This window comes from Apodemus sylvaticus, chromosome 21, assembly GCF_947179515.1.
Source record: "Apodemus sylvaticus chromosome 21, mApoSyl1.1, whole genome shotgun sequence".
Lineage (NCBI taxonomy): Eukaryota > Metazoa > Chordata > Mammalia > Rodentia > Muridae > Apodemus > Apodemus sylvaticus.
Genome location: NC_067492.1, coordinates 34,658,180 through 34,677,286, shown reverse-complemented (window position 1 = coordinate 34,677,286; position 19,107 = coordinate 34,658,180).

Genomic DNA, 19,107 nt, shown 5'->3' with positions numbered 1-19,107 from the left:
GCCAGGGCTGCACAGAGAAACCCTGTTTCAAAAAAAAAAAAAAAAAAGAAAAAAAGAAAAAAAAAAGAAAAAGAAAAATACCTACAATAACAAAACACCCACCCCAACCAAACACGCACATGTAAGAGCTAACCTAGTCACACAATGTGAAATTTGCAGAAATCCACTGCTCCTTTCTGTCTCTGTCTCTGTCTCTGTCCTCATAATCTGGGCTGGCCTCAGCTTTGGTGTGTAGCTGAGGCTGACCTTGAGTCTTTGATCCTAGTGTGTCAAGCTCAAATGCAGGCAAGTGTCGATTTGGTGACAGACCCACACTTGGTTTATGTTACACTGGTTGCAGAGCCCAGGGCTTCCCATGTAGAGGCAACTCTACCAACTGAACTTCACCCTCAGCCCAGGAATCCCTTTTGTAATGAAATCAAAGTCAATTCTGTGAGCTTCCGGACAGATTCCCAGCCTCTGTTATTCAGATATGCACAGTTTTGGGATAGGAAGGAGGAGCTCTAAGGCCGTAGGAGTTGGGGACATCCTATCTCTCCTGGCAGAGAGAATGTTCCCTCTGATATGAGGCAAGGCTTGTGCCCTCCCTGGTGGACCAAGGTCGTTCTTTGACTGAACCACAGTGGGAGTGCCTGGGGTAGGGGAAGCTGTGCCTCCCCTGGGTTTTCCTTCCTGAGGCCCCAGGTGACATGTCCCTGAGATGGGGGCCTCTGCCTCCCCTCCCCCATCCCTTCTCCTCCTACTTAAAAAAAAAATCAGGGTACTGACTCCAATTGTGTTACTATGTTTCTACTGATCTGAAAAATTGTTAAGATACAACTAAGAAGCCCTGTGAGGGCTTGGGGAGGCTAACCGCTTGCTGCACAAATCTGAAGGCCTAAATTTGGATCCTCCATACTCACATCAGGGAGAGCTACAGCCTCATTTGTCACTTCAGTGCTGAGGGGGTGGAGAGGAAACACTCAAGTCCCCAAGGATCCCTTGGAGTTTACTAGCCAGCCAGTCTGACTGCTGGGTGCGGCTTGGGTTCAGTGGGAAGCCTGTCTAAAATAATACACTTGAGAGTGAGAGAAGATGCCCAACACTGGTCCCTGCCTTCCACTTGAACATGTGCTATGTTCATGTGTGTGAGCACACACACATATACACACATACACACACATATATACATATACACACACACATACACACACATATATACACATACACATATACACACATACACACACATATATACACATTTACACACACACACACACAAAGCTCTATAGCATGCTCAGATTTCCAGCTGCCATAAAATAATTTTAACTCCATCGATAGTTTTTAGGAATAACAAAAGATTTGGGTCAATTCTTCTTTGCTAGATTATATAAGAAAAAAGAATCAGTCAACAACATTCGTGGTGTTTTATATTTTATAATATGAGAACCCATGTCTTTTTCTTATAAAAACGTTTATTTAGTCCAAGCCCAGGTCAGGGTCCATCTAGGAGTGTCAAGTGATTCCCGTTCAGAGTTTGAAAACATAGGCCCCCACTCTTGGATTTCGAGAGTCTGCAAAAGAAGGACCAGACCCTCCCTCCCCTGCTTTTGTATTTTCCGTGCTTTGAGGTTAGGCTCCTGTGCAGGCCTCGGCCCAGTGTTTCCTCTCTGAGATCTCATGCTTGGGCTGCTTCTGCCTCGTGCATCCATCGGGGCCTCTTCATCAGCGTCACTTAGCTTCTTTTACATTTAAGATCTGGAAGCACTGTCAGACAGCCATGAAGGAGGCAGGGGTGTAAGAAGCCTTTGTGGCAGTTGGTTTGTTTCGCTTGGGTTCTGGTTTTGTTTTTTGGGGAAAGACCAAGAAATGAACCCATAGCCGGGCTGTGGTGGTGCACACCTGTAATCCTAGCACTCTGGGAGGCAGAGGCAGGCGGATTTCTGGGTTCGAGGCGGTCTACAGAGTGAGTTCCAGGACAGCCAGAGTTATACAGAGACACCCTGTCTTGAAAAAGCCAAAGCCAAAAAGCCGAAAGAAAGAAAGAAAAAAATGAACCCATCACACACCGTATACACAGTGTTCTGTCCTACATCACATTATTTTGGAGCTTCCCCTCCAAAGAGAAGAAAGAGAAGAAGACTGGAATGAATCTCGTTCTCGCCGTCTCTTTTCCTAAGACTATTTATGTGAGTACAGTGTCACTGTCTTCAGACACTCCAGAAAAGGACATCTGATCCCATCACAAATGGTTCTGAGCCACCATGTGGTTGCTGGGAATTGAACTCAGGACCTCTGGAAGAGCAGCCAATGCTCTTAACTGCTGAGCCATCTCTTTAACCCAAGACTGGATTTGTTGTTCTGTTTTTTCAAGACAGGGTTTCTCTGTATAGTTCTGGCTGTCCTGGAACTCACTCTGTAGACCAGGCTGGCCTCGAACTCAGAAATCCGCCTGCCTCTGTCTCCCAGAGTGCTGGGATTACAGGCGTGTGCCACCACTGCCCGGCTAAGACTGGATTTTCTTAAAGCGTGTTTAATTGTGAAATTTGTATGTGTGTGTAGATTCTGGAATCATTTCCCGTTGCTCATTCAGGATTTCAACTGTATCATATTGTCTTAGTCAAGGTTGTTATTCCTGCACAAACATCATGACCAAGAAGCAAGATGGGGAGGAAAGGGTTTACTGAGCTTGCACTTCCATGCTGATGATCATCACTAAAGGAAGTCCGGACTGGAACTCAAGCAGGTCAGGAAGCAGGAGCTGATGCAGAGGCCATGGAGGGATGTTACTTACTGGCTTGCTTCCCCTGGCTTGCTCAGCCTGCTCTCTTATAGAACCCAAGAATACCAGCCCAGAGATGGTACCACCCACAAGGGGCCCTCCCCGATTGTTCACTAATTGAGAAAATGCCTCACAGCTGGATCTCTACTTCCCCAACTGAAGCTCCTTTCTCTGTGATAACTCCAGCCTGTGTCAAGTTGACAGACAAAGCCAGCCATCCAGTACACATATGAATCAGATTTACCTTAATACCAGGAATTTTGTTAGACTGGAAAAAGGGAAGTTTGTTCTTATCTCAAGTAAAAGACTAGATCACCTTGAGTTCTGTGCAGTTTTAGACAAATTTGTTCCTATAAAAGTTTAGGAAATGGGGCTGGAGAGAAGGCTCAATGGTTAAGAGCACTGACTGCTCTTCCAGAGGTTGAGTTCAAATCCCAGCAACCACATGGTGACTCACAACCTTCTGTAATGAGATCTAATGCCCTCTTCTGGGGTATCTAAAGACAGCTACAGGGTACTTACATATAATAAATCTCTAAAACATTTTTTAAAAGTCTGGGAAATGATGCCTTTGGATTGGTTCTTGATGTTTGCACTGCAGCTCTCTCTGCCTTATGTCCAGAACCAAGTTTATGTATATCCTGAACAGTGTTACAAGAAAAATGAATTGACATTTGTCGCCTTCATTTAAAAACTAGCATCTATACACTTTCTTTAAAACTATCCAAGTAGGGGCTGGAGAGATGGCTCAGTGGATAAGAGCATTGACTGCTCTTCCAGAGGTCCTGAGTTCAAATCCCAGCAGCCACATGGTGGCTCACAATCATCCTTAATGAGATCTGACACTCTCTTCTGGGGTGTCTGAAGACAGCTACAGTGTACTTACATATAATAAATAAATCTTTAAAAAAAAAAACTATCCAAGTAGATTGGTTTGACCAATCTTGCTTGATAATTAGATTTTGTAACGAATGGTATTGTTCTTTCAAGTAGGTTACTATGTTTCTATGACTTATTTGTGAGAGCAATCATTTTATCGGCTTTTGTTTGACAGAGTAAAGCAAATGTCATATGTCAGTCACTTCAAAATTAATATAAAATAAAATATAAATATAAATAATATAAATACCCAGCACTCTGGGAGGCAGAGGCAGGTGGATTTCTGAGTTCAAGGCCAGCCTGGTCTACAGAGTGAGTTCCAGGACAGCCAGGGCTACACAGAGAAACCCTGTCTCGAAAAAACCAAAAACAAAGCAAACAAAATATGTATATAAAAGTGTGTGTCTGTGTAATGTATATGAGCATTTTTCCTGAATATATCTGTATACCATGTTCATGTCTGATACATGTCTAATACAAGTATTCTTGGTTATAGTTGGAGGACTTGAAATGATTTTTTAACCATTTAATGTACCTTTCTTCTGGATACTTTGATTCTATAGCTATAACCTCAAGAACAGGTACTTCTAATTTTTTTAAAAAATTGGTTTTTTAATGTCTAAGTTAATATGACTCATCTGTAGGGTAATAATTTGATCTCTTTTATTCTTTAATATTGTACAAGATTTTAGCTTTGGGATATAAATGGAAAGTTACATTATAAAAGAACTATTTTTTTCAAGATTTATTGATTTATTTTATGTATGTGCATACACTGTCGCTCTCATCAGACACCCCAGAAGAAGACATCAGATTCCATCAGATGGTTGTGAGCCACCATGTGGTTGCTGGGATTTGAACTCAGGACCTTCAGAAGAGCAGTCAGTACTCTTAACCCCTGAGCCATCTCTCCAGCCCCCAAGAACTATTATTTTAAGATAGTGTTCCTTTAGTTTCCCCTTAACAAAATTGTCTTTCATGTGTCAAATATAAATAAGGATAGAATAAAAGATCATATTCAGCCGGGCAGTGGTGGCGCACACCTGTAATCCCAGCACTCTGGGAGGCAGAGGCAGGCGGATTTCTGAGTTCGAGGCCAGCCTGGTCTACAGAGTGAGTTCCAGAACAGCCAGGGCTACACAGAGAAACCCTGTCTCAAAAAAAAAATCTGTGAGAAACTGAGATTCTATAAGTTTTATAGAGGTGGCAGACTTTTAAACATTTAACATATCTTTGTTAGAGCTTCTTTTAGTTATTTCATATACATGGGGAAGATGGGGAGGGGTGTGTGCTGTTGTGCACATGTGGGGGTCAGAAGACAAGGTGATACCAACCAAAGAGTACACATGAAGGGACCCATGGCTCCAGCTGCATATGTAGCAGAGGACGACCTTGTTGGACATCAAAGGGAGGTGAGGCCCTTGGTCCTGAGAAGGCTGGATGCCCCAGTATAGGGGAACGCCAGGGCAGGGAAGTGGGTGTGGGATTGGTGAGCAGGGGAAGGAGGAAAGGTTAGGGGTTTTTTTGGAGGGGGCAGGGATCCAGAAAAGGGGACAACATTTGAAATGTAAATAAAGAATACTTCTAATAAAAAAAAAAGAAAAGAAGGCAACGTGATGGGTGTTGGTTCTTTTCTTCCACCGTGGGTCCTGGGTTCAAATGCAGGCTTGGTGGCAAACACCCTTCCCTCTAGGTCCTCACCTGCCCCATTTCTTACTTTTTTATTATTATTTTACTTGGCTTTTTCAAAACATGGCTTCTCTGTGTAGCCCTGTCTGTCCTGGAACTCACTCTGTAGACCAGGCTGGCCTCGAACTCAGAAAACTGCCTGTCTCTGCCTCCCAGAGTGCTGGGATTGAAGGCGTGCACCACCACCGCCCGGGGCCTTATAATTAGAAAGAGAAATGAACTCCAATAGGAGTATTTGCAATATTACACATTGAACGTTGATTGACAATATACAAATGGTGTCCAACATGGTAAATGCCAGAGAACTGTACAATAATAAATGTATCTTAAATATTTAATCAAGAGCCGAGGCTTGACGTGCTAATGGCCGACTCCGCAGGAAAAAGGTGCTTGTTGTCCAAGCCTGATGGCCGGGGTTCGAACCAGGGAACCTCTGTAAAGAGAGGAGGGAATCCTCCACAGAAGCTGTGCTCTGACAGCTACATGCATGCTCTGTCATGTGCCACACCCTCCCCCCCACATATCAAATGCATGCAATAACAGCCAATAAAGTAGGGGCCGGAAGGATGACTCAGAGGATCTTACGAGGATGACTCAGAGGATCTTACGAGGATCCCTCAATGTTCTTCCAGAGGACCTGGGTTCTGTTCCCAGCACCATATCAGATGGCTCACAACTGCCTGGGACTCTGGCACTCAGAGGTTTTGTTTTGTTTGGTTGTGTGTGTGTGTTGTGTTTTGAGATAGAATTTCTCTGTGTTGACCAGTCTGGCCTTGAGCTCAGAAAATTCACCTGCCTCTGCCTCCTGAGTGTTGGAGTTAAAGGCATGTGCCACCACTCCTGGCTGATGATATTTGGCTTCTCCAGGCACAAAATGGGATGCTTGGCCAACCGGGGAACTGAAGGTTGCACGGAGAGGGGATGTCACACTCTCCTGACAGTGGAGAACTCGAGTGCTGGGCACCAAGGTTACCTTGGGCTCTGTTGACCCTTCTGTAGCCATTTACCTCCGACCTCTGATGTGACCTGATGGCCTCCTGACTATTATTAAGTCTTTCTGGAATGGACAAACATAGCTCTGCATCCCACCAGTTCAAAGGCTAACAGTGTCATCAGATAACATCTGAGGCCTAGAGCAGAGGTTTCCATGCTTTGCTGGAGTTGATGGACCTGATGCCCCCACCAATGTATTTGGATGGAAGGCCCCTTGATGTATATAGTTTTCATGAAACTGTTACCACATTGGATCATGGTGTTTGAGGTAACCTGAATCCATTTCTTAGACATCAACATTCATATTTGGGTTCAGAATAAACTCTCTTTTTCCCTTGAAGGTGAGAGGTGTGTGTGTGTTATCATTGTTATTTTTTAGATTTCTCCTATGTGTGTATATGCCTTTGTGTGTGTGTGAGTGTGCAAACACATGTGCATGTGAATGCAGGTGCCCCCAGAATCCAGAAGAAGGTGAGTGTTGGACTCCCTGGTGCTGAAGTTATAGGTGTTTGTGAGCCACAGAATCTGGGTGCTGGGAACTGAATTAGAATCTTCTGGAAAATAACAAGTGCTCAAAACTAACTGCCAAGCTCTCTTTCCAGCCTCAGAGGCAGTTTTTTTTTGTTTTGTTTTGTTTTGTTTTGTTTTGTTTTGTTTTTTTGGTTTTGGTTTGGTTTTATATTGTCACTGATAGGAGAAAAACAGCTGAGTCAGGTTTATTTCTCTAAGTTCATTTACCTAGTGCATGGCAGATCTTACATTTGAACTCCTGCTACATGTAAGAACGAACTTCTTTCCCTTCCTTTTTTTTTAAAAAAAAAAAAAAACTTTTCCCGGGCTGGAGAGATGGCTTAGAGGTTAAGAGCACTGACTGCTCTTCCAGAGGTCCTGAGTTCAATTCCCAGCAACCACATGGTGGCTCACAACCATCTGTAATGGAATCAGATGCCCTCTTCAGGAGTGTCTGAAGACAGCAACAGTGTATGCACATATGTATAAAATAAATACATAAAATCTTTAAAAAAAAAAACTTTTCCTTTAGATTTATTTATTATATGTAAGAACACTGTAGCTGTCTTCAGACACACCAGAAGAGGGCATCCGATCCCATTACAGATGGTTGTGAGCCACCATATGGCTGCTGGGAATTGAACTCAGGACCTCTAGAAGAGCAGTCAGTGCTCTGAACCACTGAGCCACCTCTCTAGCTCATTCTTTTTCTTCCATTCAAACCTCCACAACAATAACTCCTTGATCACCCGTTTCCTAGATGAAGAAACTGGAGGCTTCCTCTTTCTTGACCCTACGTTGTGTGAATTTGACAAAATAACTAACTAGCGTTGTTTATTCCACTTCACGGGCATATGACCTATGCGGTCACAAAAGCACCGCGCTTAGCAGGTCTCTGCTCTTGGTTTAACGCGCTTCAGATTTATTTAAAATACAAAATGTTCACGTTGGCCAACACTCCTCTGCCAGGGTGTGTACTGGGGAGGAGGGGATTCCCCGCCACCCCTGGCCGCCTGAGACAGTCCAGAGAGCTGAACCCAGGGTCATAAGAAAGGCCGGTTGGCTGGCTGAGGCTCTGGAGAGAGCTGGCTTTTTGCTTGTCTGGCCAGCACAGTAGGCTGACCTTGGTGGAGAGGCACCGGGGAGCCAGCCACCTCCAACCACCACCTGCAAGAGCTGGGAGAGCAGTAGAGCTAGCCCCGCCCCCTCTAAGACAGCCGATCCTGCATCTGTCCCTGGCTATACACAGGAGGTGGCCCTGTTAATGAAGGCTCTGTCGAACCAGCCCCTCCCAGGCTGCTGCACTTGGGAGATTGGGACCCACACCTTGACTGAGCTGCACAGTTGAACTGGCTTTGCGGGAGTGGGTTTGGATGAGCCCGGAGGTCATGAGAGCTGACCCAGCCTCTTGCTGACGGGTTTTACGGGGTGGCCTCTTCTGAGCAGTGATAGCCTTGGTGGTGTAAGATAACGGAGAGCCAGCCTCAGATACTACTCCAGCCCAGATCCTGGCCTCTGAATTGGCCCACCCAAGAATCTATGTAATCTGCAAATGGTTTGGACACATGAAAGGGCCCCAGGCTGTTCCCAAGCTGCGGATCTCTATGACACAGGGCAGCGACCGGAGAAGACCAGATGAGGATCCAAGATGGATGGTGTCACAGAAACCAGAGATCTTGAACTGAGAGACCCCCAACTCAATGTTTTTAGACCCGTAAATAACTATCTCAGATCAGAGTAACTTGTTTTTCTGCTTTCAGCTTGAGAAAGATAGCCCACCCTCTTCTAGTTCCAATGTTTAATTATACAATGCCCCAAGGACATTTGCTCCAGAGAATCTCTAACCTTCCTTAAGGCATAAACCATTACCTGACTTCCTCATTCTGTACTTCCCCCATAGGTGCAGGATTTGTCCTCCACCCCTTGCTTTGTGATTTTTGTCCTCCACCCCCTGCTTTGTGATTTTTCCCCTTTAAATACCCCTGACTTCAGTTGCATGAGGTCCCACAGTCCTCTACCCCTGGGAGGTGTACAACTGTGGACCCCAGAGCCTCTGGAATAAAAATCCTCTTGCTATTGCATTGAGACCGTTTCTTGTGAGTGGTATAGGTGTCGCCTGCCTTCCGAGGCATGGGGTGCTGGGGCGCCCTCATTTTTTGGGTCTTAAAGAACCAGACTTTGCAATCAACATTTGCAAGTGAAGATGTGTCAACAGAGGGGACACACTGTGACACACTACAGCTTCCTCTATGTTTTTTTTTATGCTTTGTTTTGTTGTTGTTTGGGTGTATTTTATTTTGAGGGGGAGGTTACAAGGATGAGGGAGCAGGGAAATGAGCTGTACTGGGGTGCATATGAAGCTCACATAGAATCAATTTAAAAGTTTTATATAAGCCGGGCAGTGGTGGCACACGCCTGTAATCCCAGCACTTGGGAGGCAGAGGCAGGCGGATTTCTGAGTTCGAGGCCAGCCTGGTCTACAGAGTGAGTTCCAGGACAGCCAGGACTACACAGAGAAACCCTGTCTCAAAAAAGACAAAAAAAAAAAAAAAAAAACCAAAAAAACAAACAAACAAACAAAAAGTTTTATATAAAGTAACCAGCAGATGTAAGTAAATTGTTGCAGTTTTCTTAACAATTCTGTAGCAAATTAACTAAGGGAGTTGTAGTTAACAGCTGGTCCACTCAGAAGCGCAGATAAACAACGTGGGACTTCCCTTTGGCCCAGGAGGTGGAGGGCCAGTCTGGATGGAGCCACTGAGATAGGATGTCCCAACCTTAGAGCTCCTAAGGTCAGAACTGAATTGGAATCAGTATGTGTGATGAAACTCCCACACATCTGGTGTCAGCCTGGTTGTGAGAGTAGAAAAGGAAGAAACTGTTCCCTACAATCTCAGGATAAGTTAGGAGATGAATTCACCTTAGTTGGCTATTCAATTAAGTAGGCCAGCCCCGTGATTATGGTTATTTGAGATTTAGAACCTAGCATTAACCAGCAACTGTACAGCCTGAAGTTTATCTCATGCTAAATATCAGTGCCCCAGGGGCTTGGCCCAAAAGGTCAGAGCAGCTTATCTTTGGGCCTCTGTTAACCCTGAGAAGCCAGGAAAGAGGGTAAGATGTTAGGATGCCATGCCTGCCTTAGTTCCTGGTGTGGTGTGGTTGAGAGGTCTGTCTCCCTACCTTGGGCTGTGCTTCTGGTCTGTCCCAGTTCCTTTCTTGGCCTGAGCTCTAGACAGAGGCTCTCAGGAACCAGACAGGGCATAGGCCTGGGGAAAGCTTCTGGGTTGGAGTTGGAGCTGCAGAGACCTGGAGAACCAGAGTCCATCCAACTCTAGACAGCGACATCTGAAAGGAATGAGGAGCAGCTACCAGATATCCACATCTCTCAAAGCCAGGCTTCCAGATTTCTACCTAATCATTCTGTTGTTTTTTGCTTGTATCTCTTAATTATTATTATTATTTATTGTTGTTTTGTTTTTGAGACAGGGTCTCACTCTGTTACCATGGCTGTCCTCAAACTCAGAGAGATCGTCCTGTCTCTGAGTCCTTGGTGCTGAAATTAAGGGCGTGTGTCATCACACCTGACTTGGTTTTTCATTTTTCTTTCCCCTAAGACAAGGTCATGCTTTAAAGACCAGGCTGGTTTCGAACTCACGATCCTCTTGCCTCAGCCTCTGATATGCTGCAATTATTGCTCTGTGTCACCCTTCCCTGCTTCTGAGTTGTCATTTATTTTTTTCTTCACACAGGTCTCACCTCCAACACTTGGATTCAGGAGGCCCCTCTGCCTCAGCCTCCTGAAGAACTAGCAATGCCTTCTTGTTTTCAAAGCTTCTTTATCCCCACCCCTACACACACACACATACACACACACATACACACACACACACACACACACACTTCTTTCTTAGCTGTTCTTTTCGAAATGCAAGTGCAGTCGGGTTTCTACTTACTTACAAAGTCTGCATCGGAGAACAGGGAGAGGACACCAGGGACAACAGAATCTGTCAGAACTAGGGGACAACACACGTTTGCTCCGATGGAGTCACTGACTGCAGAGGCCAAGGGACAGGATAAACGCTTTTGTAACACGGCAGAGCGTCAGAAGACCGTGGGCTCGTGCCTTTCGACGACGGTCTTACCCTGTTCCCTAGTTATGTCTTTCTTACAGTTCTTCAGGGTAAGTCTGTAGGCTCCATGGGCACGTCTTGAAAAGCAGCTGCTTCTGGTATGTGGGACGTGGATGACTTATCTACTTTGCGTAGGCTGGCGAGAGCTGGAAAGGAGACCCAGACATCAGAAGTGTCCATGTGGTCCAAGCTAATTCATGGGAATTGAGTCTGGTTTTTGTTTTGGTCGGCATTTCTGGCTCACACCCTACCAGGTGTGACCTTGTCCTGGAATTTGGGACTAGGGAGTGTTCAGGAAGGGAGGTTTGCCAAGCGGGACTTCTGGGGGCAGTCAACCTCTAAAAAGATAGACTTCAAAAAGCAGCTAATCCAAGAGGTGGTGGTGGGGGGAGGGGGGTAGTGGGGAAGCTGGAGGGGAAGTTTCTAAAAACTGGGTCTTGAGAGGGGCAGGGGGTTTTTCTGTATTTTCAAAAGGAACCGGGAATCTCGCCCTCTTGCCTCACTGCTGAGGAACCCTTTCAGGGTCACAGAGGTCAGTGCAGTGTTGGAGTCAGCGCTGGGAGCCGGGAGCTAAGGCTCTGTCCACAGAGAGCTTCTGTCCCAGCAGTCAAATTAGAGGGAGATTTGCTGCAGAGATTGGAGGTCCTTTCGTGAAAGTCCAGAGGCAGTAGGGCTGTGAGACTGCTTCCCTGTAGCCTCCCTTCAGGAAAATACCATTCCACTCCCTCAGAGTCTCACCCAGTTTTGGGGGGTCATCCTAGGACACTATAGGGATTTGATTTGAATCTGGCTGGTTCTCTCTCTCCCTCTCTCCCTCCCTTACCCTCCCTTGCTCTGTGGTGTGTTGCTGGGAACTGAACCCAGAGTACCACAGAGGACACTCTCTACCACTCTACCACAGAGCTAATTCTCTGTTCCCTCCCTCTTCACCTCTCTCTATATATTACATTTTATTCTATGTGTATATTTCTTTTTTGTTTTTGCTTGCATATATGTCAGCACACCACATGTGTGCCTGGTGCCTAGAGAAGCCAGTAGAGAGAGGGCTTCAGGTCCCCTGGAACTGGAGTTACCTATGATTGGGAGTCACCCTGTAGGTGCTAGGAACCAAACCCCGCATGACCCAACAGCAAGTCCTCTTATTAAATACGGAGCCTTCTCTCCAGTTCCTCCCTTCTTTTGAAGGAATCTCATTCCTTGGTTGAGCAGAGAGAAGAGAACTCTCAGGGTACAGGAGAGTCTGGCTGGAGTCTGCGAAGGGCCTTTTCCCCTGCTGAGTGGCTGAGCTGAGTGATAAGAATTCATTATTTGTGTGATCCCCAGAGAATGCAGAGTCGCTTTGATGGGACCCGCTTCTAGCTATGAAGGCCATGAGCCAAACTCCCCAGCGAGCCCTACCACAGCCCCTCCTGTCCTCTTCCCCTTGCCTGTTTTTTCCAGGCACACAGTTTCAAACTGGGGAAGTCTGGGAAATGGAGGAGCGGTGGATTTTGTCTGGGAAATGGAGAAGCAGTGGATTTTACGATGGGCTGCCAAAGAGAGACCGCCTCTACTCTGTGCTTTTTCTGAACATAGAAGTTTGTTCCCTGCCAAACTTCTATTATTTGGGGGGTGGGGGTGTCCCAGGGTTCCCTCTTTCCCTCACTCTCCAGGAACGATCATCCGAGAGAGACACATGAAGAGAAGAGACAGACACTATGTCAGTAGTGGGCTGTCAGAGAGGATCAGAATTTGAACTGCAGGTCTGGAGGCCTGGCTGCCACTAACTGGAGATCTTCAGTTGTCTTTCATTTTAAAAAGGTTGGGCTGGGTCAGGCTCTCAGGAATGCTTTCCCCATGAATGAGAAGAAATGATAAAGGTGGTAAGTTATTCTCCACTGGCGAAATGGGCAAATTCAAGTACACAAAGGCAGGGTTATTGGGAAGTAAGAGGACCCAGGCCAGAGAAGTCGCCTTGGGGAGGGAGACAGAAAAGAGGGGGAAGGGGAAGAGAGAGAGAGAGAGAGAGAGAGAGAGAGAGAGAGAGAGAGAGAGAGAGAGAGAGAGAGAGAGAGAGAATGCAATGCAAGGGGGTGGAGTGTGCCAAAATGTCTGGATTATATAGGGATGGGTTTGTGGGGGAGGGGAACCCCAGGCCCCGGGACCCTGGTTTTTCTGGGAGAACCTGGAAGTCAGGTGGACTTTGGTATGTTAAATATGCACCTCAGGCACTTTTCCTGGGTCTAAATCCCAACTAAAGAAAGGAGGGAAACAAACCGAACTGGTCCCCAGGCCTGGAGATAACAGAGGCCACCTGGACTGAAGCCTTCTCTATACAATCTTTTCACGTACAGGGATTTCACAATCCCCACCTCGAAGGGGAAAAAGAGACCACTTGTCTGTCAGTCCAGTCTTCCTCCACGTGAAGCTTCTCCCGGTCAACCCTTTACAGCCAGAGGATTCCAGTTCCAGAAAGAATGAAGTTCCTGTATAAAAAAATAGCTATTTAAGGCCGGGCAGCGGTGGTACATGCCTTTAATCTCAGCATTTGGGAGGCAGAGGCAGGCACATTTCTGGGTTCAAGGCCAGCCTGGTCTACAGAGTGAGTTCCAGGACAGCCAGGGTTACACAGAGAAACCCTGTCTCGGGTGTGTGTGTGTGTGTGTAAAGAGGAGGAGGAGGAAGAGGAAGAAGAAGAAAAGAAAATAGAAAGTGCCTCTCAGGGGGCTAGAGAAATGGTTCAGAAGTTAAGAGCACTGACTGCTCTTCCTGAGGGCTTGAGTTCAAATCCCAGCAACCACATGATGGCTCACAACCATACATAATGAGATCTGACGCCCTCTTCTGGTGTGACTGAAGAAAGCTACAGCGTACTTGCATATATAAATATTAAAAAACAAAAAAAAAATGTCATTCTACCCACCACTGTCACAATGGGTCACTTATGCCACCATGAACACTTCTTTCTATGTGTATCTTAGTTACTTTTCTACTTCTGTAAAGAGACACCATGGCCAAGACAACTTATAAAAGGAAGTATTTAATTTGAGAGCTTATGGTCTCAGAAGGTTAGAGTCATTTCTCTTCCCAATGTCCTATCTCTTGTATGGATTTATAAACTTGGCTCGCCTTCTCCTCAGAGCACCGATGGAGGGAGAGAGAGAGAGAGGTCCTAATGGTCCAGGTGTAGAATTCCACGTGCCCATGCTAATTTGGTCTGCTTACCTCTTCACACCCTCTGCAAACCTCAGGAGCCACATGATTTCCTGGATTGTGTGTGGAATAAAGAATTTCGAAGGTGAGGGTGAGTTATGGGGAAGGGGGACACTGGGAGGGAAGGGGGAAGAGGAGGAACCGCAGTTGGGATGTAATACATGAAAGAAGAATAACTTTTTTAAAAGGAAAAACAAAAGGTTGAAGGAATTTAGGGCCTGCGTGGCCCCCCCTAGAGGGGAGGGGGGGACATGGAGAAAGCCAGACATGGCAGTGAGGAAAGTGACACAAACTATACTCTCAGCCAGGGGTGGTGCGGTCCCACTGCAATCCCAACACTCTGGGACTGAGACTGGCGCACTGGGACCTCCATGTCAGAGTCAGCCCGAGCTGCAGCATAAGACTGTCTCAGAACTTCAAAACCGACCCACAAAAGCCTGTTCTCAGCTGGAGCCCGGCTCCCACCCGATCATAGAGGCGCTTGAGTCGTACAAAGTCAGTCTTACTTCGAGGCCCGGCCTAAGGTAGTGGCCGGTGGACTTGTCTCAGCCAGTGGGTGAGTGCCTGTGTTCTCCTGAGAAGAAATTGAGAAACTGCATTACAGCTCCATAATTAGTCTCTGGAATTGTATGATTAGTTTGATTTCCACATCAGACTGACTGTGGCTTTGAGGTGGCCCTGCCCTAGTATAAGGGTGTCACTCAGAGATGTACCACCCAACATATAAATCACCACCGACTCTACTGACTCAGAGACCTGGAGTCTTCCAGAGAACACTAACTCGCCAACTCCATGAGAAGAAATCACGCAAGGGCGACCTCTATCAGCCAAAAGAGAAGCTGCAGCTGCCCACTTCCATGCCGAGGAACACGATACGAGGATACAATATCTACCTGCCAGGCATTAGGTGCTCATATTTCAACTGTCTTTACCTGTAAGGTGGCCCACCCTCCCCAACCCGCGCCACAGCTCAGCAAAAGGAGGCTTAGAGAAGTGAGTCAATTCTCTGAGTTCTTGCACGGAAAGAATCAACGCATTCTATCTGAGGCCCAAGATTCAGGCCCTCTGTTGTTCAGGGTTATCAAGAGCAGAAGAAGCATTGCCTCATGGGAGTGTTAGGCCCACCACTTCAGATCTGCTGAATCGGAAATAGCCTAGAGAGTCTAGGTGGCTTTTTATTTATGACTTGTTTGCATATTTGTTTGTTTGTTTGGTTTTTTTTGGATTTTTTTTTTTTTGAGACAGGGTTTCTCTGTGTAGCCCTGGCTGTCCTGGAACTCACTCTGTAGACCAGACTGGCCTGGAACTCAGAAATCCGCCTGCCTCTGCCTCCCAGAGTGCTGGGATTACAGGCGTGCACCACCACCGCCCGGCTTTGTTTCCATATTTGAGTACAAGAAACAGTCTAAGTCCAACTGTCCACGGGGATGGATACTCAGCGTGCATCTTCCTTAGACAAAAGAGAAACGTGGTCAGCTTTTCCATTTCCTTCCTTTCGTCTTTTGTCTCCGTCTGTCCCATCCCCCACCCCCAATTCCCGTCGGGTTTCTTGTCAGTCCCAGCCACCCCCACTCCCCCTTCCTATCTCCCGTCCTTCTCACTCCATTTAGTACCCTCCTAGGGCTCTATGGATGCAGGACATCTCCAGCTCTCAAGCCTGCCCTGATGACTCACCTTCTTCCCGCGAGTTATGCAAATGAGGTCAGTGGACACGGTTCCTTTTAGATAAACAGGCCTGGGGAGGTGAAGACCTTGCCCGGGCTCCTAGCCAGCAGGAGCCTATCCCTTGATGCGGATTGGCTGGGAGAAGATAAGAGGGTTCTGAGGTCTGCTGTGCATGCCTGGATGCGGGCTGTGAGTTCCCGTCTTGCTCTGTAGTGTCAGAGGTCATGGAGCTGGCTGCGCGTGCACTGTGGTTCCTTGTTGACTTATACACGATAAGGATGCTGTCTGTCTCCACTGATGTGCCCTGTGTAACCCCAGCTAACTATTTAACTTCTCTTGCTGAGCCTTGGCTCCGGCAGGGCTGTGCACACAGATGGAGTTGATGCAATAAAGCTTTAGCAAAATGGGCGATTCCAAGGGATGCTGATTGCCTGGCTCCTCTGGGTCAGGCACCAGGCTCATGCCTGAGCCTTGGGAAGACACTGCCCTGCTGCCCTGGAGCTTGGGAGCTTCCGGGCTCATGGGACGACACTGAATAAGATGGAACCGATTCTAGCATGAGGCTTCGGTGGGTGAGTTGGATTAGCAGGCATGAGGGTTACCTTTCTACCCTCTGTTCACGGGGAGAAAACTCATTCTTTAGAACATGGCAACCCAAGACAACAGGGAGTCAAGGCCCAAAGCTGTTGAACCTCACTTCCTCTTTGGAGACTGAGTTTCTTCCCTCATCGGAGTGTGTTTGGAGCCGCAAAGGGAGAAGCATGGAGCATGGCGTCTAGACTAATTCTAAAGCAGAGGCACACATGGATCCCCAGATGGCTCCTGCTTCTCCTCGGCTGCTCTCCTATGGCCAGGCCAGGCTCACCTACATTGTTTGTTTATTTATTATTCATAGAGTTCTGTCTGCATGTGTGCAGAGAAAGTACCAGGTTATGAGCCACCATGTGGTTGCTGGGGATCGAACTCAGGACCTCTGGAAGAACAGCCAATGCTCTTAACCTCTGAGCCATCTCTCCAGTCCATTTCTTAGTTCTTTAAGCTGGAGTTCTCTTACTTCAGGACCTCCATGCATACAGTGCTCACTGCTTGGAAAGCTCTCCCCACCTCTCTCTAGCTAATTTCTACTCAAGGGTTAGGGGCCAGACCACATCTTCAAGGAAGCCCTCCTGGATCCCTTAGGCAGATGCCACAGTTTCTGCTGTAATTTGAAGCCAGAATGTACCCTCACCCTCAAAGACCCTTTGGTTAAAAATTTCTGCTCCATCCTGTGGTGGTAAAGATAGAACCTTTAAGACATGAAGTGAAAGTTTGGTCATAGGATCTCCAATCCTTTTAGAGGCTCATCAGAACTCTGGACCTTTTCTGTTTGTCAGGCAGTTGTACTAGGAATGGAAATCTCCCCACTCCAGGCATCTGAGTGCTAGGCTTACACGTGTGGCTGCAATCTTCCTTTTAATTTTCTTCTTAGCTGCATGTGCTGGCCATGACCTATTTTGCCACCCCAGATCCAAGGCAGCAAGGCCAGGTGGTCATGGACCGTGTCCTCCGAAACTGTGAGCCAAGATAAATCGTCTAAGTTGATGATCTTGGCCATTTTGTTCCAGTGACATAGTGACTCCATTTTCCCTTCTTGGGACTTTTAAAACTTTTCAGCGAGACTCATATGACTGCTTAGCATCTGTCTCTCTCTGTCCAGCTGCCGTGGGACAAAGCTAGAGTCTGCCTGCCACCTTCTTGGCATGCTGAATGCGGTACCTGACTCTGCACCTAGCCAAGCAGGGCCTGTCCTGCCTCTTATAGACCCAGTGGACTCTGAGGAGCTTGATGGTCACTCCAAGATTATGGTCATGGGTCAGCATCAGAAGGGCTGCTGAGGTCAGGAAGATGCAGGGGACAGAGGTAGAGCTTGAGTTAGGGCGGAGGCAGCACCCAGAGGAGCCGCTCTCTAGTCAGGATGTAAAGATTCAAGGGAGGGAGCAGAAGAGGGGTGTCCAGAGCCTCCTAAAGACTCCTTGTTCTGGCAAAAGAGCCCACTGGTGCCATTCCTGGTTGTGGATAGTTGAGTGTCATCTACACATTTATGGCCCAGACTGTCCCAAACACAAGATAAAGGAGATACAGTTTAGCAGTGTAAGTCCCTTTATTAACCATCCTCACGTCTCTCAAGTGTGCTTGAGTAGAAAAGAACCAGCAAGAAACTGGGTAGTGAGGGCAAAGGTGAGGGAGGAAGGAGGTCCTGAGGTCAAGGTGAAGCTGGGTTCTAGCCAACTGTCCCAGCTAGCCTGTCGCTATGCCATGCCTGGCTTTATGATTGGTCACCGTGAAAGGCAGCACTTGGAGGCTAGCGGGAGACAGTGTAGCAGGACCAGAAGTACCAGGGATGGATGGGAAAAAGAACCCAGCAAGTCTGGACACTGAGCCTCCTGCCTCGACAGGACTGACCTGAGTTGGGGGTGGGGTGTCTGCTGGTAAGGGTCCCTTTCGCTCCTAGGATAAGTGTTTTAGACAGAACAGATTTAGAAAGACCAATTCTGTACTTGGGACTTACGAAAGTGAGCAGGGGGTAGGTTCGAGGCTAAGGCAGTCAAGAGAGAGAAGTATCTAGGCTGACCTCACCTGGGGTGGGTATGACTCAGCAGGATTCCCAGGCGCTGAGTGAGGCCAGGCTTGACAGATGTGCAGAGCCAGGCAAGCTGGTGTGACAGGGACTGGTACCACACCCTCCCCGCCAAACAACAAAACCCACGCACAAAGAAAGAGAAGGGAAGGGTGTGTGGGAATGGGAGAAGATGGAGACAGTAAGGAAAATATTCAAGGTCTCCAGTCTAACTTCCTTCTGGGTTCTGGGGTTAGGTCTGGCAGGGGAAGAGAGGACAGGCCTGGAGGACGGCGCTGGAACTCCACCTGGACCTTGGGCAGCCCAGCCTGGAAGGAAGGTCTAAAAGATTCTACCCTGAACTTCTGAAAAGATAGGCCTATCTGGAATCTGAGAAAGACAATAAATAGACCCTCTGCCCACGTAAAAAGCTAACGGAGCAGTGCTCACAGCACCGTGCCATGGCAGCCCCTAGCTCCGGAGCCAGGCTGGCATCGTTTGTAAACATTAGACTTGGTGATGTCTGGGAACACAGCAGCAGCATACCCAACATGGACCATTACAAAGTCAGGGTAGAGAGCCTAAAGACATGGGAAGCTACCAGGGACTCATAGGGGACAAAGAGGGGAATGCACATTTATATGAGGCCAGTGTCTCCTTTGAAAGTTGCCAGGTCCCAGGAGAAGCTA